Raw genomic sequence first — 21554 nt, 5'->3', positions numbered from 1 at the left:
CTGGGAGGTGACTAGGTCGTGAGGGTAGAGCCCTCATGAATGGCATCAGTCCCTTTCTCAGGGCTGAAGAGACAAGAGTTTTTCCCTTCTACCATGTGAGGTCACAGCAAAAGGACACCAGCTGTAAACCAGAAATCAGGCCTTCACCAGACACTGAGCCTGCCCATGTCTTAAATCTTAGACTACACAGCCTCCAGACTTATAAGAAATAAGTTTCTGTTGTTTATAAGCTATCCAGTTTGTGGTGTTTTGTTATAGCTGCCTTAATGGACTAAGATAGCAACATTTAGTAATTTAAAAATTTAAAAAACAGATTTTTTTTTAATACATAGAATTCATAGACTGAATTCTAAAGGTAGTCATAGGGTGCTATGTCTAGAAGTTTTAACTCTTGACTTGGCCTATATATATGGTCCTTTTTATTCACTGCAGGGAGAAAAGTAGTAGGGTTATTATTCTGTACTATGTTGCTTTGTGCAAATAATAAGTGATACATCACATGACAATAATTTTTTAATATTTAAATAAATATGCACAAATTACTATCTGTAGCACAAAAGTTAGAGATTGGATTTTGATGATAATATTTATGGAGGTTTTTATTCCTTTCCTAATGACATAGATTAGTACTTTGGTTAGAAGAGCAAGAAGAGACAAGCCTATTTAAAAAAAAAAGGCAGTGATTCTAATTTGTTAATGAGTTTTTTCGAAGAAATGGACGGGGGCTGGGAGGAATAAGAACCTCTTATTAGATTCAGTAAAATTATTTTTTTTAGGAAGTGCCATTAATAAATGTAAAGTTACCATAATTTTATGTCCATTTCACCAGCAGAACATCTGTCAAATTTGGCAATTAAAAGGAATTGTCAACTGGATATTGATTTTGAAGTTATAGCAAACAGTTGCAGGAAGAAATCATTTTATAATGTTGCCACATTAGTATTATTTATAGTAATTATTATATTCACTATCAGAACTTTTCCTTTTGTTTCTTTCTTTTTCCTAGGTCACTTTCCTATGTGTTTTCCATACTAAAACCACAGTGTTAGCACGGGGCGGGGGGAATGCATCTTGTCAGATTTTACAGAAGTGGCAACTAAGGCTCAGAGAGGGTCTAACTTTCCCAAGATCACACAGATAAATACTGGATCTGGGACTAGAATATGATTCCGTGGAGGATTCTCTCCTTTATCATTTAGGACTTAGGAGAAAGTGAAGATGGGGGTGAATGCTCAATTTCTTTATAGCTTTCCTGTTGGGGGCTGTCTGCATTAATAGCAGAAGTCTGTTCAGGACTCTTTTGAAGAAATCTGTAAAACAAGTACTCATCCCGAAATTCATATTCATTGGTAATATGTTGGATGACTCCCCCTTGCACCAGTCTGTCTCCATATATCACAGCTTCACCACGGTCAGAGGCAAGGCCAACTTCAATTAGCCAGTTCACCTAGTCACAGCCACAGAAGGTCCCAGCAGAAGTCTTTGCACCACACCTGTATGTCAAAGGAATGATTCACCCATATGTTCTGTAAACCTGGTATCAGCACTGCATGGTAGAGGACAAGCAAGGAAAAAATAGAAGGAGACAAGGGAAGACGGCACGATAGTTAAAAGCATGGCAGGAATGAAACTGTTCTGAATATAAAGGAATTGTTAACTTTCCTGACCCCAGAAAGACTCCTGGAGAAAAATAAAATATGCCAATAATGCTTGTGAAAACAGAAACGCTTCAACAACAAAAAATGGACATAGGTAATGTCTGAATATTAAATATATTATAATTTCTTATATTCTTATTTGTGCTATGTAATTTTAATTGTCTCAGGAACATTACATATTTTTTGTAAGCTCTTAAGAAGTTACTATTTTTATTAAACTACTCAAATCAAACTTTATTATCGTGCCCACAAGTAGTGTTTCTTTCCATCAGCAACCAAGACAACCTCACTTTTGTGTTTGTCAGGATTTGCTTCATTAAAAAGCAAGGAAAGAATAAGTGAGATCTGTCTTGCTACAAATCTTAAGATTTTTTAAAATGTGCTTTATAAATCTACTTCTTGATCACTTAAATTTTGTCTTCTTAATGCAAATATGAGGTCCTTCAAATGTGTTCAAATAAACAAGGAAAAGAGAAATGAAAAAAAAAAACCCAACCAAACCCAATTACATAAATTCTGTACAAATATGCAATAGACAACAAAAATCTGTCCACAAGCATCAGTCAAGCTGTAAAACCTAAAGTGCTTGACAATGAGAAATAGCGAATGAAGACTGAGATGAAATGAGAAACAGGTGACAAGAATTTAAAAACATTTTATCATAAATAAAATATATGTGTATCATATAAGAATTATAAAAAAGGTTAATAAACGAAAATGTTTCTCAAGTATGTAAAAATCACAATATGTTTTGTTTTGAGGTGCTGGTGATGTCACCCAGGGCCTTCATGCTTGTTAGGCAAGCACTCCACCGCTGAACTACATCCCCAACCCCAGATTACAATATTTTAACTTAGTAATAAGAACTCTTAACTTAATTCTTTGCAACTGCAAACATCATTTTGACAGAAGCCTGAATGTTACAACCCCTGTCTGAGCCTTCTTCCTGTTTGTTGGCTTTTAATTTATAGTCCTAATGCCTTCTGTCCCAGACACCAATTGAATAGTTTCTTGAAGACTGTGATCAGGCAGCTGTAACAAAAGCCCATGGAGATGTACAGAGTGTCAGAGAATGTGATGCTGTACAGGCAGTAGAGCCTGGAAAGGGACAGGGAACAGGCCAGAACACTACCAGCTGGTGCCCATTCAACCATCTGGGACCAAGGCAGCCTGGCAGCCCTGCAAATGGTAAGAGCTACACTTCCCGACAGTTGGCAATCACAACAGGCCTGACAGAGATAACAACAGAGTTTTCTTTTTTAATTTTGAAAAGCAGTTGAAAAACAAGTTGTTGATGCGGATAATATCTTGAAATAATTGTGCTCAGCCCTTTAAGGGTAGAACATTAGCTTTTCTCCATAGTTTACCATTAGGCTAGGCATATCACAGACATTTTGTCACCTAATTCAAACAATATTGAGAGTCGGATTTTTAAAGAAAAGGAAAACTAAGGCTAGAGAATTGAACCTGCCTATTGTCACACAGCCAAGAAACTTCAATTCAGGAGTTGAATTCTAGTATTAACCTACACCCAAATGCTTCCCCTTTCCACCATCTAACCTAGGCTACCTTCTGATTATAATGGCATGTATATTAAATATAGTGGCATAATAGGTGCAAATAAACTCTCCTATATAATTTTCCGTTATACACATGTTACTTTCCTTATGTTTTATTTTTCTTGCATGACAACCAAAAATATTTTCACTACAAATTTGTTTATTCAAAGTTGGTCATTTCCTGCTGCAGTATATTCCATACCTTGAAGATATAATGTCATAGACCAAAGGAAGATTAGGACTTGAGGTGAAATATAAGCAGCAGAATTAATTAAGAGGCAGAAATTTTATTATTATTATTATTTGTGGTACCAGAGATTGAATCTGGGGCACTTTACCCCAGAGCTACATCCTTTTTTAAAAAATTTTGAGACAGGGTCTCACTAAGTTAACATGGCTGGCCTTGAATTTGCGATCCTCCTGCCTCAGCCTCCCAAATTGCTGGGCTTACAGGAGTGTGCCACCACTCCTGCCTTCATTTTGTTTTCTTGGCAATATGAAACAATATAATAATATAACACTAGAAAATGGGAATATAAAACCATTTCTGAATCCAATGTATTTCAAAGCTTTGTGAGAGACACTAATGGCCAACATGAAGTGAATGTTAATATTCTACCACATTCGGGTTTGTTTTAAAGTTCTCACATTTTATGTAGAAATCAGAAGTTATATGATATTTTAAAATAGTAAAATCAAAGTAATATGTCTCTTTCATATGCTACTTCTTAAACTAAAAATTGACCCATAACTATTAGCTTATTAAAATCCAAAAATAGTTAATCTAAAATATAATTATTTGGATCTACAATGGCAATTTGCTTACCTTCTTTCCTTGACGATGTTACGGATACAGAGGTCACGGTGATAATGGATAAATTGTTGACAGGTCATTTTTATTTCCTCAGAAACAAGATAATCTCCGTTTTCTGCTGTTTCTTTATTGTTCCATAGAAATTCAAGTCTGAAAACCAAAATTTAAGGAGTTTATTTTTTCTTACTGGAGATTGAACCTGGAACTTTGTGAAAACCTAGGCAAATGCTCTACTGCTGAGTGACATCCTCAGTCCCCCCACCCCCCACCATTTTTTGTGGTCCTGGGGATTGAACCCAGGGTCTTGTTACATGCAAGGCAAGCACTCTACCAAACTGAGCTATATCCCTAGCCCCTCAGCCCCTTTTTAAGAAATGTTTTTGTCTTGATACAGATTCTCACTAATATGCCCAGGCTGGCCTCAAACTTGAGGCCTCCCAGGAGCTGGGATTATAGATGTGTATTACCATGCCTGACTAAGGAGGCTATTTTTAAAAAAAAAAAAATATTCACTTTCTTAAAGTTTTTTTTCTAAAACTTTATTTTACTTTTATTTTTATGTAGTGCTGAGGATTGAACCCAGTGCTTCACATGTGCTAGACAAGTGTTCTACCACTGAGCTACAACCCCAGCCGAAGGAGGCTATTTTTAACGAAAGAAAAGCACGGAGAGAGAATCCCTTCTGCTCTATCAAAATGGCTGTTCCAAAGCCAGTCACCAAATTTCCCATCTCATCTACAACACAACTGATTCTGCATTTAGTTTCCTTTTCACAGAAGGCTGGGTGAGTGACCTAATTATTTTATAAATCCTCTAGACATTTTTGGCTCATTTCAGTTTTTACTAAGAAATATTCCTTATACTGCATTTTTGAAACATAAAGATAACTTAGATATCAAATAGTTTACTCAATCATTTTGAAATTTTGGTATCACAGAGGCAAATACTGGGCTCTGGAGTACAGACTGGTTTTGTTTTGGCCAGCTCACACAATTGAACTGTTGAGTAGTTCACATTATGAAGCTGATAACTAAGTTCAATAACTTTCTTACTACGCTTTTCCTTCATGAAATGATTATGACCCTAACAATGAAATCTTAGTGAATAAGATGATGCTGATGCTGATGCTGAAGGAGAAGAAAGAAAGAATAAAAGATACTGTTTTGGGGCACTATTCATAGAGCAGGTAGGATGAATTCTGTTAGCACTTCTAATTTCTACTAATTTTGACTTTAAAAGCAAATGAAGTACAAAGATTTGTCCCTCTGCCTTTTCCTCCCACCTACAAGTTGCAATACTTGTTACTTTTTAAAATTCTTGATCTTAATTCAAAGAAGCCCTTTACTAAGCCAATAAAATAATTTAGAAAGAAAAATTGAGTTTTCTATAAGTTAGTTTGATAGAAGAATCCTGTTGTCAAAGGTGAAAGACAATCAAATATATTCCTTTGGGGGCACCACTTAATACTACCCTTTCTAAAGATATGTTCAAGTTTTATTTAACTTTATGTAGCTAATGGCATAGATCAAAATCAGAGTCCATCAGTTTTTGTTAAAATGCAAATTATATTGCTCCATTTATAATAGTTCTTCCAACATTTTCTCTGCAGTTATTTACAACTATGTGAATCAACAGATAACCCTTGTATGGTGTTTAGTGGTGGTCTAACAGTTTAAAGGTATAAAAATATCAGTATCTTAATATAATGGCTTTGTCATCAAATTTAGGAATATAGAGATTTATTTCAAAACTAAATTTACCTTCTTTTGAAAGGCAGGATGATTAAATGTTTGTCCAATCCAAAGATTCCAAAGGAAATAAATCCCTAGGGAAGAAAACAAAATTATTTTTTCTGAATGCAGCAATAAAATTGTAAGAGCAGGAATTAAGGAAGTCACCAAATTTAGTGCTTGAGGAGGCAAACCTATAGTGTGATTAGAGCAACATTTCAAATGGAGCATACAAAGCAGGTACTCTAAAGTTCAGTACCTGGAACCAGACATGTTTGCTGCCTCTTCCCAATCATTCTGTTCTAATTATGATGGGTGATAAAAACTAGTGCTGAGCAACCATATTCCTATGACTCCTTACTAAAGAAAAATAAAAATATTTAAGAATTATATGTCTTTGTTTTCTTGTTTTTGAAAAAAAAATCTCCCACTGTGCTTAGGTATTTATTGTTTTTTTGTTGAAACTTCATAAATTACATAATTAACAAGTGCTGCAATATCCAATAATAATAACTGAACAGAATTTATGTGAAGTGGTACTGGCTAGTGGTTAGGGAAAGGGCTTGAAGGAATTGGAGTAATAAGGCAAACTGGCACCAGATATAAGCCCCAGATCAGGAAATTTAGGACTGCCTGGGAGAAAGAGAGCACAGCTGCCATTTGTGAAGCATACTGAGGTGCAGGTTGGTGGAAGGTGGGATGGAGAAGGCAATATAACATTATATGAAGGGCCCGATTTTCTTTACCCCAAACTATAAGCAGTCAGAAGGGAATATCTTTCTCCTCCTCTCCAAGAGGAAGACTGGATGAGAGTGAGGTTTGTGTGTCTCTCACTCCCTTGAACTACTTGTGTGGGAGCATTCCTGGCACTAATTCAGTTCATGACAAAGTGCAGTGCAATGAAGCTTTCTCAGCCCCAGGACTAGGAGGGCTAAGCTTGAATTGGCTTTCTGAATGCATAATGCCACAGAAGACTGAGATTTTTCAATCTAGTATTTTATAATTCTTGGATACAAAGTCAGATCTTAATATCACAATGTAAGATATAGTTATCAAGTAGATCTTGGGAAGTTCATATTTGTTGTAATAAGTTGACACAAATAACCGAGGTAATTTGTACCTTTAGATATAACCATTTTGTTCCCACAATAATGGCAAAACAAACTGGAAATACTTCAAGAAATTAATGTTAGGAAAAATCTTGCAGGAGCATTTATTGACAAGTCTTAACTAACTCTTGGCAAATTATTTTACATTTAGTAGGCAACATACTGATTTCAAATACAATATTTTTTCAAACTGATATTCAATCTCTGGATGAGGGATGAGTATTCTCTAATTAAAAAGTAAGGGGCTGAGCTGGGGATGTGGCTCAGTGATAGAGCACTTGACTAGCATATGCAATATCCTGGGTTTGATCCCCAGCACCACCACCCCGACACCCACAGTTAATGAAAAGATCAAATTTTGAAATTTGCACCTAAAAATATTTTCCAATATGTAAAACGTATTGTTAAATATGTATTTTAATAGTGTCATGAACATAGACAATAGTACCTTTTACATCACTTTTTCATGGAATTTTAGTTTTCTATGTTTTAAACTGGGGATGATAACATCTATGTTGCAAGTATTATTATGATGTTTAAATGAGATAATGAATATAAAATGCTTAGCAATTTTTGGCACACAAATAACTATCAAGGAAAGAAAAGTATTACCCCTGACTAAAGTTTTATTTACACACCACATGATTTTAAAGTAAAGATTTAAGTATCTGTTGTTTAAAATGTAAATGAAATAATATTTGTCCATCTAAGGGGATAAATCCTTTAAAGGAAGGTGAATTATTTTTCCCAAAGTGAGTTTTTAAGATTACAAAAAGTTTAAAAAGAACTTAGGACATCTTGTCCCTGCTTAAATTATGATTCTTTATCTCAAAACCAAAGCAAAAAAATTATTTGGTATTGCTGGTTGAAACACTCAATGTACATTCTGATGACTTTAACCAATATAAGAATTCATCTCTACTAGAAGACAGGCAGCAGCTGTCAGCTGTCATGTATACCAGCAGCTGGCAAACAAACTAAACCCTATTGATTTAGAAGAAAACAACAACATCCGCATACCCTTCTCTGCATTCAACTCATCCAGGAAGACAAAAACCCCTCAAAGTTTCAGTAAATAAGTACCTGGCCAAAGTTAAACACAGCACAGAAAAACTGTAACTCAACGTATAGTCTTCCAGGCTCTTGGTTGAATAGCCACCATAAACAACTGGAAAGATTCTATAAAGAAAAAAAAAGAGTATTTTAAAATGAAGCCTGCTAATCATTTCTCTCCATCCAGAGCACAGTACAATAACTTTTCTACCTAATAATTAGGGGGGGGGAGACTAAAGGGAAAAACACTGAGAGAATACAGAGGCTTTGTCTTTCAAACAAGAGGTTTCAACTACTTCTTCTGACAGATGTCTTTCAAACAGCATCTATTCTGATCAGATTTGAAGCAAGAAGACATGAGTCATAATACAGAGACTTACATAATATACCAGGACTGCCGACTAGCCTAAGACAGGACTGATTTTAAAATTAGTTCTACACAATGAAAATAATTATATCACTAAGCAGGAATTCTTGGAAGCATTTCTTTTTTTTTTTAATTTTTGTCCTTAAACAGCAGATAAAGTGTAGCTGGCTGATATCATACTATGTAACAAGCATTCTGTGTGAAAAGGGCTCGTAGGTTATATGGCCTATCTCCCACCTCTAGGCAGGTTACACTTAAACTACCTTTAAAAAATTATAATAACTAGCTGGGCCCGGTGGTGCATGCCTATAATCCCAGTGGCTCAGGAGGCTGAGACAGGAGATCACAAGTTCAAGACAAGCCTCAGCAACTAAGCTAGACCCTATCTCCAAATAAAATATAAAAGGGTGGAGATGTAGAAATCATATCTGGGTTAAATCCCTCCCCCCAAAATTACAATATTCAATATTGGTGAGAGCACTTTATAAATCTATACTATCTACCCTTTGAAAAACAATTTAGTAGAATACGTCTAAAATCACAGAAATATTTATTCTCTTTGATCCAGGTTTCTCAACTTTGGGAATATATCACTAGAAAATATAATGCATGGAGATGTTTTTATATATATATATATATATATATATATATATATATATATATATATATTTTAGTTCTCGGTGGACACAACATCTTTGTTTGTATGTGGTGCTGAGGATTGAACCTGGGCCACACGCATGCCAGGCGAGCGCACTACCGCTTGAGCCACATCCCCAGCCCCAGATGTCAGTAATTTGATGGGCATTTTTCCTCTTTTCCCTACTGCATGAAGTAGTTAGGTTGATTTCCATAATTAAATCTTATTCTTTCAAGTTAATTTATATGAGAAATATCTTGTGAGGGATAATGTAGGCATTTGTCCACTTCGGTCAGTCAAGCATGTTAGGGATAACTGGCCCTTGGACACATGATGGAGATATCTATCTGATTTTACCAAATTTACGTTCAGAGCACAGAATGAATAAGTAATTCTAATAGAATAGGCTACTGGAACACTTAGGCAACAGAGTAATATGAATGATTCTCCCCTCGCCACCAAAAAAACTAAAAAAACAAAAAACACTTAAACTAGATTAGAATTTAGATAGCCTAGCCACTCTACTCTTGAAAAGTAGCAACTAAGTTTCGGTCCCAGATGCCTAAATAAAACCTTTGCCAGACATTTAAAGAAACAGGTCCCAAACAAAACCAGAGAAACATTTACAGCAAATAGGCCAATAATGAGAAGTAAACACAGCAAGACATGTCGAGTCAGTTGCTGGTCTCCACTCTGCAGATACTGTTCTTCTTCCTGGGCTAATATGCAGCTCTGGGAGTTACAGCGACTCACACAGTGATCATCTATGAAACAGTAAGCACAACAATTTGTAATCAGAGCTTTTTATTTGAATGCATTTTAAATTTATAATGACTTCCTAAGAGAAACAACAAAAAAGCACATTCAGCTAAGAATCGGTATGTAATTTTCGATGAAATCGGGGGAAAGCTCCGTCATGTTGTTTTAGGAGTTTTAGTTGGAGAGTGTTTTTATCTGAAAAAAAACCACTAGTATGTAATATTTCCCTTTTATTCCATTCACCAATGTTTTCTATCTATATAATTTGTTATATAATTATATATTAATATATGTTTTATAATTATACATAAAATTTTAAAAGGCTAAATTAATAACTCATGTTTCACCTGCATTAAATCTTCATAGTAGTCATGAATACACTATTTTGACTAACTGTGAAATAAATTTACAATTAACTCCTGCCTTTTCTGAGTTTAAAATTTGCCTTACAAAAGGCCTTACAAGGTACCAACTAGGTCTATATGCTATGTTTTGTTCACATATGAGACCAAACTCAAATCACAGAACTGACTCTTTTCTGGCCTAAAACAGGGGTGAGGGATCTTTCAAAAGAAACTTGTTTTTCCACTTCAGCTCCACTTTGTATATGGTACTAAAGAAAAAGGAAAAATTTTTACATAATACATGCCTAGTCTAACATACAATCTTATATAAGTTAAAGATTAAAAAACAATTTTATAGCTCTTACCCTAAAAATAAAAATCTATTTCTTAAGGCCACTTTTTGGGAAAGGACACATACAACCACTAAATGTGGTCTAGCATAATAGTTAATGGTAGGGAGAAAGTTTACAGTCTTGCTAAGTAAAAAGAAAGTAGGTCACCAAACTATCTCTGTAGTATGATTCTATTTTAATAATAACTATTTGTATATATCTGCTCTAGTTTGACTCTTGAATGTCCACCAAAGACCCAGTATTAAAGGCTGTCCCTAGTCTGAGGCACTGTTGGGAGGTTGTGAAACATTTAGGAGGTAGGTAAGGCACAGTGGAAGAAAAAATATTGGGACTCCAGCCCCTCCTTTCTTTCTCTCTTTGCTTCATGGCTGCCATGAGATGAGCAGCTTCTTTGCCACATGCTCCCACCACGATGTACTGTGCTGCCTTAGGCCCAAAGCACCTGGGTCACTTGACCATGAATTGAAACCTCCTAAACTATGAGCCAAAATAAACCTTTTTTCCTTATTAAGCTGATTACCTCAGAAATTTTGTCACAGTAATAGAAAGCTAACATAATAACTTATGTGTAGAAAATTTGAGTTATATTTATATATGTGTGTATATATATTATGAAAAAACTGGTTTTAAAATATTATGTACACACATTATTAAAATGCATAAAATAAATCTTATTAGTTTTTCATTTGCCTTTTCCCACATTGTTGCCACATAGTAATCTAAATGTAATATTTATTTTGCCTTTGTGCAACAGCAGGGAATGGGGGACGAATTATATTGTAAAGCTCTAGAAATTCTCATTTGTCTATGGTTTAATTTCCTTTAGGCTTTTTTTAAAATTTCAGGCTTAGGAATGATACTAAATTACATGGTTAGATGATGTCCATATATGATGGCTTTCTTTTAATATGATTTTTACAAAACATGATCAGAAAATTTTGAAAGTCCCTATAGTATAAAAGTTTTCATGAATCAGTATTAGTAATGAAGAAAATGATAGTTAAAGAAAGACTAAGGATAATTTGAGAAGCAGAAAATGACTTTACTATGATATTGGGTAGAGAGAAAAAAATTAAGAAAGCAAACCTTGGGACATAAAGAAACACTACTTTACAAAAGAAGCACATAAATAAAAACTAAGACAATTTAACTGAATTCGAGATTGGATGTCCTATTAGAAAATTTAATGAAGGCTGATAATCTGATATTTCTTTCTATGGAAACCGAAGTTCTGCTACTATTTAAGATTCATTCCTAGCCAACAGATAGCAGACAAATATAAATGCCACCTGAATAACAACTGTTGCCAGTATTACATTTAATGAACATTTACCACGTATACCATACACAATGCTAAGTGATTTGCACCCATAATTTCTTATAATCCTCCCAACATTTATTATATAAAGACATATGCCATGGGCTGGGGTTGTAGCTCAGTGGTAGAGTGCTCGCCTTGCATGTGGAAGACACTGGGTTCGATCCTCAGCACCACATTAAAAATAAAAATAAAGGTACTGGGTCCATCTATAACTAAAAAACTTTTAAAAATGCCTTTTGCAACAATGTAATTGACAGATTCTCCATCACAAAGAGCAAAATCAACTGAAAGTGCACTGCAATTCCAATTCTATATAAATATGTTCAGTTTTAAATAATTTAAAATTCAGAAAAAAGTGATTTAGTCTCTTAGTTTACATGCCAAAGGTTTATTACTTTTAAAGTTGTTTTTCTTATTTTTAAAAGAAGTTATATTTAAAGCACAATATAATTAAGCACTAATTAATTAGTCCTGGTCATAAGGTTTAGTGATAGGGGAAAGTCTCAGCTTCTAAAATAAGAAAAAAAGCCAAAATAATAATAGCTTTTAGGGCAAATTTCTTGGGTTTATCTCTTGAGTTAAATTTATTGGAAAGTGTGTGTGCATGTGTGTGTGTGTGTGCGTGTGTGCGTGCATGCATACACGCGTGTGATACTATAAGAACTTTATCTTTTTAAAATAAATGTTTTCTCTGCACGATTATTATTCTATTCACATCTTTTTCCTATTTTATTTGAGAATCTGTTCTCAAATAGTGTTCTGTAGTATTACAGCTGCTGAAGAAATACTATGTAGAGGTTTCATGACACAGAAGGACAAGGGCTCTTCTGTTCCTTATGCCCTTCCTCATATCCCAGGGCACTTACTTTTCTCAAATGAAGGAATCACAGGCCCACTGGTGCTTGTGTTTGCTGCTGGCTCTATTGATGGGTAGCATAATTCACCATTTCCCATGGAGCAAGAGCAGCAACCTATATATAGAAAAATAATGTGAGAGTAGAGCCCAACCACAACAGAAATGGACAAGTTCAAGAAATTCCAAACAAAACCAAACCACCCAAAACCTACTCATGCTGCCTCCATGGAAATATTTTCACATGACAATTATCAAAAGTATTCAAATGTGCTGTACAATATTAACATTTTAAAAAGTGTAGGATGAATGATCATCATCTTTATATATTGTCTTCTTATATGAGAGAAGAAAAAATTTATTCATTGCTGTTTTAATTCTACTGTATTTTGGGAACTAAAAATTCACTTTCCTAAAACACAGCTTTTATTTCATCACTTTTCAAAAATACATACTAGCGTTCTATTGGTAACTGTGGAAAATTCAAACTCAGTCTAAATGGATAGCTGCCTATGACTTGGCCTCTTTTCCTAGCCAGCTACCCATCCTAAGCAACAAAAAGCATTTCCTTCTTTCAGGAAAATTCTTCACACCCTCCACAAGTCCCATCAAGACCTAGGCTGACTCAAAAGACCTAAATATGGCATACTACAGGGACACAGCCACATCAATAATTATAGCAGCACAATTCACAATAGCTAGACTGTGGAGTCAACCTAGATGCCCTTCAATGGATGAATGATAGAAAAAATGTGGCATTTATACACGATGGAATATTACTCAGCACTAAAAAATAACAAGATCATGGCATTTGCAGGAAATAGATGGCAATTAGAGCAGATCATGCTAAGTGAAGTTAGTCAATCCCAAAAAACAAATGCTGAATGTCTTCTCTGATATAAGGGAGGTGACTCAAAATGGGGTAGGGAGGAAGAGCATGAGAAGAAAATTACCTCTAGTTAGGGAAGAGAGGTGGAAGGGAAAGGTAGGGAGAAAGGGAATTGCATATTCATTATACAGAATACAGGTATGACGATGTGAGGGAAAAAAAAAAAGAATTGTGTCACATTAGATTGGGTAGAGAGAAGGGAGGGGAGGGGAGGGGAAGGGGGGAATGAAAGGACAGCAGAATAAAATAGACATTATTATTGCTGTGGGTATATAAGTGACTGCATGACCAATGTAATTCTACAACCTGTACACTTAGAAAAATGAAATTATATCCCATCTGATTCAATTGTATATGTCAAGATCATTGTACTGTCATGTGTAACTAATTAAAACAAACAAACAAACAAACAATAAAAGACCTAGGCTGATCAAATCTTCTCCTGCTTTCTAAGTTAGGCTTGAAATCACTTCTTTCAAGAATCTGTCTCCTATTAGTTTAGATGATGCAGTAAAAACAATGATATATGTTTTTCTTTCAAATATATACTGCTGAAAATCTCTTGCAGGTTTATAGGCAGGTTGGCTTATAGAAGTCACACTGAGATATCTGTTATAGAGCTGTAATTTTTTCTTCCATATAGTCATAGAACTGTACACTGTGCTCTTTATTTTATTTATTTATTTATTTATTTATTTTTTTTATTGGTTGTTCACAACATTACAAAGCTCTTGACATATCATATTTCATACATTATATTGAAGTGGGTTATGAACTCCCAATTTTACCCCAAATGCAGATTGCAGAATCACGTCGGTTACACATCCACAATTTTACATAATGCCCAATTAATAATTGTTGTATCCACTGTGCTCTTTAAAACCTTTCACACTTACATAGACATGGTGCTCCTTGACATGAATTATAATTGAATAATAACTTTAATAATAAACTATTAAAATTTAATATGCTAGAAAAATGAATAATTCCCAAGAATAACCTTTCATTGACAACATGCTTAATTTCTTCAATGATGTTCTTAAAAGTATTTAAAAGTAACAAAACTGCAGTCAAAAATGGCCTTGCTAAATTTAAGATATTGATGCTATCTCAAGGTTAAAATAGAACCAAAGGATAATAGAAAAGAAAATACATTATCTAGTCCATACTTCTTCAGAAACTTGAAGGTTTCAATCAGCTAATTTTCTTTTCAGTGTTAGGGATTGAACTACATCCACAAAACATTTTTTATTTTGAGACAGGGTTTTGGTAAGTTGCTGAGGCTGGCCTTGAACTTGCAATCCTCCTGCTACATCCTGAGTAGCTGGGATTGCACCACCACATCCAGCCAGTCTATCAGATAGACAAATCACTTATAGTCTAGTCTAGTGGGCTATATAAACAACTTAAAAAGCAATTATAAAATAGTGAAATAAGAGGGAAGTATAAACATCACAGAAGGTTTCTTAGATAAGGTATAGCTATCATCTTGCTCTCCATTTATTTATACTATAGGTTCATGTTATTTTCTTGCTGGAGATGATAATAATGGATTTAAAGAAAAGCTATTATACAGTTCATCTGCTATTTTTAAATAATAGGTAAAGATGTAGCAGCAAAAGTCTCTGGGCCTAAAACTCTTAGTTCAGCAATTCCCACAGATGTCTGGCCTTTGGTAGCCAGTTTTAAAACACTTGTGGAAAAGAAAGACACAGCCAGCTGTAGGTGGGATGGTCTTCAAGCTCTGTCAGAAAACAATCAATATATGGGTTTGTAGGATACCTGAAAGATTCTTCAAGAAAGTAAAGTAGGAAAGGAAGTTGTGCATGATCAGAACAGTACTCTAGGCCCATGGAAGTCAGCTTTTAAATATTCAATCCTTGAACTTCAGCTTTCAAAAGGAAAGTGGTCAAGAAACTTGAATGAAATTCTGATATAATCATGAATTACCTAAGAAAGAAATTAGTGAGCTTGGGTTTAAAGGCCATGAAGTATAAAAGAATAATAGAAAAGAATATAATAGAAAAGAGGTATAATATATATAAAATATATATTATATATTTAAAAGGAGGTATAATATAATATAATATAATAGAAAAGAGGTGTAATAAAATGAATGCCATTTTGGGGAAAAGCATGGAAAGCTCAGTAGTGGAGAGAGGGGAAAGCTGAAGAGGAGAGGGGGCAGAACTGGGCCAGAGCAGGGCATGTCTGGATTGTGGAAGATCTTGAGCACCATGTTCAGGAGTGTGAACCTTGTCCAACTGCAGGGTCCTCCTAGACCTGCATCAGGAGTCTATGTGACCAGAGCTCTGTGAGGAAGGTTTTGCCAATTCATATAAAACAGATTGGAGCAAGGAGTGATGGGAGACAGGCAGCCCAGTTTGGAAGGAATTACAAGAATCTAGCAGAGAGACTGGAGGCCACAGTGGGGAATAAAGGTCAGGTGTAGATGAAGGACCCTGCGGAGGGAGAACTGCCTGTTCTGAAAGGCTAAAATACCTGAGAAGGAAAGAGAAGATGTGCCTGGAAGGCCTGAAGGATGATCACACATTCACTAAAACCAAATTTCTGGAAGTTATACTCAGGTCCTCCATTAGCTCTCACCAGTCCAGTTGATTGCAAGTCCATCAGTACAGCTTCTGAGTCTGACCTATCCAGTCCATCCCACACCTACCACCCTCTGCCCTGTATCTGGCCTAGCCTATTGCAAAAACTACTAATAGGACCCTTTACATGTAGGACAAAACCTTCATATTTTCCGATGACACAGAATGCCCTCTGTATCTGCTTACTTTTCCAACTTTTTTTGATCTCTTCCCCATATGTACCCTGAGTTCAAGCTTTACTGAATTTCTTACAGTTATCTAAGAAGAAAAATTGTTATCTCATATTTCATTACCTTTGCAGAAGTTGTGGAACATTATGAATTGTGATAAATAAACCATAAAATAACTCTGGGGAGTAGAGCCAAGGGCAAGGGAGGGGAAGAGTTTAGCTTCTCTTTTAATTGTCTTTGAATTCCTTTTTAATTGTATTTGAATTATAATTGTAATTGTATTTGAATTCCTTACTGTATGAATGTCTTTTTTTTTTTTGTACTGGGGATTTAACTAGGGACAATTTATCACTGATCTATATCCTAGCCATTTTTATTTTGAGACAGGGTCTCACTAAGTTGTTTAGGGGCTCTCTAGTTTGCTGAGGCTAGTCTTGAACCTTGATGTCTTCCTTTTATAATGAAATGTTATAATAAGCGGGGTGCAATGGTGCATACCTGAAATCTCAGGGACTCTGAAGGTGAGGCAGGAGGATTGCGAGTTTGAGGCTAGCTTCAGCAAATTGGTGAGACTCTGACTCAAAATAAAAAGTAAAAAGGACTGGTGATATAGTTCAGTGGTAAAGCCCTCCTGGGTTCAATACCTAGTACCAAAAATAACAATAACAGTAATAATCATAATAAAAAATGTTATCAGTACCTAGTCCTATACCTCCAGAGTCTTGGGGTCCCTACACCTGCAAGTGGGTGCCCTTGGGATTATTGGCATTCAGGGATGTAGCCACAGTGTTTTCCAACAGGAGAAATGCAAGTGCCTGAACCCCGCTCAGAGGGTTTTGTACAGGGGTGCGATATTGGAGAACTATAGGAAACTGTTTTTCCTGGATAAGGATGTCTTGTCTTCAGAAAACAGGATCTGCCCTGTATCTTTGTGTTTTTTCTTGTGTGCCTCTTGGGAGGCTCTTCATCAAGCCATATTAATTCAAAATGCAAAAGTTTCATATTATTGGATATTTTGATAATTTTGTTGAGTTACTCTCTTTGTTTCAATACAATTGAGTTGATTTGCCATAGTTTGTCATATAAAATATCTGGAGTACACTTAAAATTCTGTAAAAAAATTAATAAATGTTATAATAATAGCTATTACTTACTCATACTTACTATGTGCTGGACTTTATACATGTTCACTCATTTTATACAGTAACATTCTTTTTCTTTCTTTTTTTTTTGATATTGGGGATTGAACGCAGAGGCATTTAACCACTGTGCCACTTCCCTAGCCCTTTTTTACATTTTATTTAGACACAGGGTCTCACTGAGTTGCTTAGGGCCTTCCTAAGTTGCTGAGGCCGGCTTTGAACTCGGGATCCTCCTGCCTCAGACTCCCAAGCCGCTAGGATTATAGGTTGCCACTGTACCTGGCTCCAATCACATTCTTACAGGTAGGTGTTACTAGATAAAGAAAGTGAAACACTGGGAAATTGCCCAAGATCAGACAGTAGTAAATCATGAAGTCAGGCTTTGAACATAGGCAATATGGCTCCAGGGTAAGTTTTTAATCACTCTTTTATTTACTTCCAGTTTGGAACTGGTGAGGAAGGAAGAAAGGAAATATAAAATGGCGAGATTTGTGGGCAGCATTTTAAATGCAACATTCCTAGCACTAACACAGTTCATGACAAAGTGCTGTGCAATGAAACTTTCTCATTTCTTCCTTTTGAAGATGAATAAATTATCTTCTATCTCTGTTGTCACTCTTTCTTCTTATACTTTACTCATCTTTCTACTCCACAAGCTATCTAAACAAAATATTGTAAACCATCATTTATTCTTCTGAACACAATATCCGTTATCTGTGAACTTTCCACATGCATCAGTGCATCCAAAATGCATACACTATTGTTGACTTCCCTTCATGAATTGAAACAAATCCTGTAACAATTGTTGACTCTTACTAACACATATACTAGTTAGGATCATATTTTTACTTATACCAAGAATGGGCAAACATCTTCCATAAAGGGTTAGATAATATTTTAGGCTTTACAAGCCAGTCTCTGATGCAATGACTCAACTCTGCTATTACAGCATGAAAGCAGCCATTGACAATGCGTAAATCAATAAGCATGGCTGTTTTAATAAAATTACAGACATGAAATTTAGGTTTCATATAATTTCCAGTAGTCACAAAATATTTATTAATTTTTCTTCAACCTTTTAAAAGTGTAAAAATCATTTTTATATGGTGGGTGTGATTTGGTCTGGGCTCTAGTTTGCAGATGCCTAATTTCTACTATCAACCCAGCCTCTTAGTAGGCCTCCTTTAGCTCACTTTGTTGATAAAATGTTGTTAAATTAACATATATATGTGTGTAGATTTCTAGGAAGAATATTCCTTTCCATTGTGACTTTTTTCTAAACTTTCTAAGCTCTCAGGTCTCAGGAAGTCCTACATTTTTAACAAAAGATTGTTCTCACAAACATACTTTCAGAAATAATTTGTAAACTCTTCCGATTATTGACTGTGATTCAGGTTCTTAATTTGGCAAATACCTATGATTTTCAGAATAGTTCAGGGATCCTCTCTTAAGCAAAATAATTAGGATGTATGCTATAAAGGCACGTAACATACTTGTTTCTGGTACTGAACTTGTAAAAAGTTCTGGTTCATTTGTTGGTGCTGGACTCTCATCAAAAGCAGTGTTTCCAGGCTCCACTGCTTTGTGGCTCTGAGACTGACTGAAACCTTCATAGTGTCCTGCTTGGGTGGTGCGGTTCATGCACATGAGTGATATACCAGCTATTAGAATGCTGCAGAACAGGGTGACTGCTGTGGTGATCATCTGACGATGTTAAAAAAAAAAAAAGACATTAGGCCACTTTTATAATCCCATCTGATAATCTTAGCAGAATGCATTAAGAGCATTTTTTGATGGAAAATACATCTGCACAGTTGTAAATACTCTAGAACAGTGGTTCTTAAGAATGGGTAACAGCATATAAGGAATGTACTTGAAGAGAAATCAGAGTCTGTTTATAATCATGTAAGTGTTCTAGATGCTTTGTTGTACAGCAGCTGATTAACATAGCCACTGGTTTCTTTTACAAGTAATTGGAATAATTTGTTATAACTTTAATTTTGAATTTTTGCTTATGTAGTTCAAGTATACTTCAGTTGAGAAATTTTATGATAATGATAGTAAAAATGAATAAGTACAGCTAATACTTATGAGCAGTAACTATATGCCAGCACTAGTCAAAGTTCTTTACATGTATATCTTATTTATTCTCATAAAAACTCAAATTCAAAATTACAGAACAGGAAAAAAAAAGGATAACAAATGAAAATCTTCAGGGAGGTTTTTAAAAACACATTCTTGGGGCCTTCCTGAAGAATTCAGCAGGCTCATAAGCCTCCTATTCTATAGCTGTTCAAGTACACTTTTTCCCAGACACATTGTTTTCTGAAATTTATATTTTTGATAGGATTAAGAATCAAGAGTTTGACATTTACTATAACTACTAGCTTGTTAAATGGCTTTAAATTAATCACTCTTTTCTCCAGTAAAGAAAACATAATTCATAAGAGTTTTTAAGAAGAATCAATTAAGCTCAAGCATTCTTCAGCTAAATACAGACTTAGCATGCAAAACGTTCATCATATTTGAGGTGTGACAAGGTGATATAGGATCACCAGTATAAACTGCAATAAATTAGAATAGATTTTTAAAGTTAATTTCAATGTAAGTATAATTAGGTACATTAACAAGCTAAAATGAGATGTTCTCAAGAACAGAACTGCTAATAAACTCTTCCCACCTGCTCTTTTCCATAAAAGAAGGCTGAGTCAATGCTATCTCCATTGTGTTTTCCAGTTATCAAAAGAACACCAACAAGGAGAGCAGGAATTCTATAATAACAAGGGTAATTGAGAGAGAAAGAGAGAATGAATAGTAACTGTGCATATGGAAACATGTAAGCAAACAAAAAACTACCAACTTACCCCCAGCCAGATATTATGATGATTCCGACAGGAATTTGTACACTTTCTCGTTTTTTCAAAAGAAACAAAGAAATTGCTAGAAGGCCTAAGAACAAGAAATAAAGATAGAAAGAGAGATCATTATTCTTGATGTTTCCCTAATTTAAAAATTATTTGAGGGCTGGGGATGTGGCTCAGTGACAGAACACTTGCACATGTGAGGTACCAGGTTCAATCCTCAGCACCACATAAAAATAAATAAATAAAATAAAAGTGCAGTGTCCATCTACAGCTAAAAATGAATAATAAAAATCATTTGAATTCTCTCCTGTATCGTTTCTTTACTCAAATCTTGTTTTATCCAGTAGGATTTTTTTTCCCCAAAAGCCCTGATCATTTTATTCTTTGGACGTATATGATTGCATTCTAAATATGATTGAAAGAAAATTAGCTGTACAGAAAACATACTCTGTCAGTGGTAAGAACTATAAGCAATTCTTATACAAGTTATGCTTCACATTAAGTGTGCTGATGGAGCTTAATACAAACATGGTGTGACCTTAATACAAACACGGATGTTTTCAAGTTTTTAGACTTTCCTTATACCTTATACCCAATCATTTATACAAGTTACATCTTGCTTAATAAATTCTACAGAGCTATAAGAATCTTAGGACTTTAGGGCTAGAAGAGACCTCTGTTTCAAATTAACACCTTCATTTTTTAGTCATGGAAACAAAGGTTTGCCCAAGTCAGACAGCCAGCAGAGGGCAGAGCCAGTCTAGAAACTAAGCCTTTTGACATAAGGTAAATTCTTCAATTCCCTGTTTCTCAAACTCAGATCTGTAGGTCTCCCTGGGGTTGCTATCATATATGCTTCAGGATCTGAGGGAAAAAAATCAGTTAGAAATTTTAAGTCCTGGGATGGGATTGTAGCTCAGTGGTTAAGCACTTGCCTCACATGTGTGGGGCACTGGGTTCAATCCTCAGCACCATATAAAAATAAATAAAATAAAGGTATTGTGTCTATAACTTAAAAAAAAAGAAATTTTAAGTCTTTTGGCTTATTTTCAGTGATAATCATCTGTATGCCATCCTTATAATCAAGTATAGTCTCATGACTTCAGAGCTTGTATTTGGTTTTATATTAAGTTTGTAACAAGTTAGCTGGGTGTAATGGCATACACCTGTAATCCCAGCAGCTTTGGAGGCTGAGGCAGGAGGATCACAAGTTCAATACTAGCCTTAGCAACTTAGTAAGGCCCTGACTGAGACTCTGTCTGGAAATTTAAAAAAATAATAATTTATAAAAGGGCTAGAGATGTGGCTCAGTGGTTAAGTGCC

At 35.1% G+C, this 21554-nt stretch overlaps 1 long non-coding RNA gene and 1 pseudogene across 1 annotated transcript; both read right to left on the bottom strand.

Moving 5' to 3' along the window:
- Positions 1-1195: 1195 nt before the first annotated feature.
- LOC144252230 (lysosomal cholesterol signaling protein-like) lies at positions 1196-12658 on the bottom strand (annotated as a pseudogene).
- Positions 12659-18884: 6226 nt separating this feature from the next.
- On the bottom strand, positions 18885-20318 carry LOC144252229 (uncharacterized). The gene is made up of 3 exons (XR_013342936.1): positions 20232-20318; positions 20048-20138; positions 18885-19071 (listed from the first exon to the last, which is right to left on the bottom strand). It is a non-coding gene; the product is annotated as an uncharacterized LOC144252229 (long non-coding RNA).
- Positions 20319-21554: the final 1236 nt, after the last annotated feature.

Source organism: Urocitellus parryii, unplaced genomic scaffold, assembly GCF_045843805.1.
Source record: "Urocitellus parryii isolate mUroPar1 unplaced genomic scaffold, mUroPar1.hap1 Scaffold_3716, whole genome shotgun sequence".
NCBI lineage: Eukaryota > Metazoa > Chordata > Mammalia > Rodentia > Sciuridae > Urocitellus > Urocitellus parryii.
Note: the sequence above shows the minus strand (reverse complement) of the source record. Positions and strands in the feature narration are given on the sequence as shown.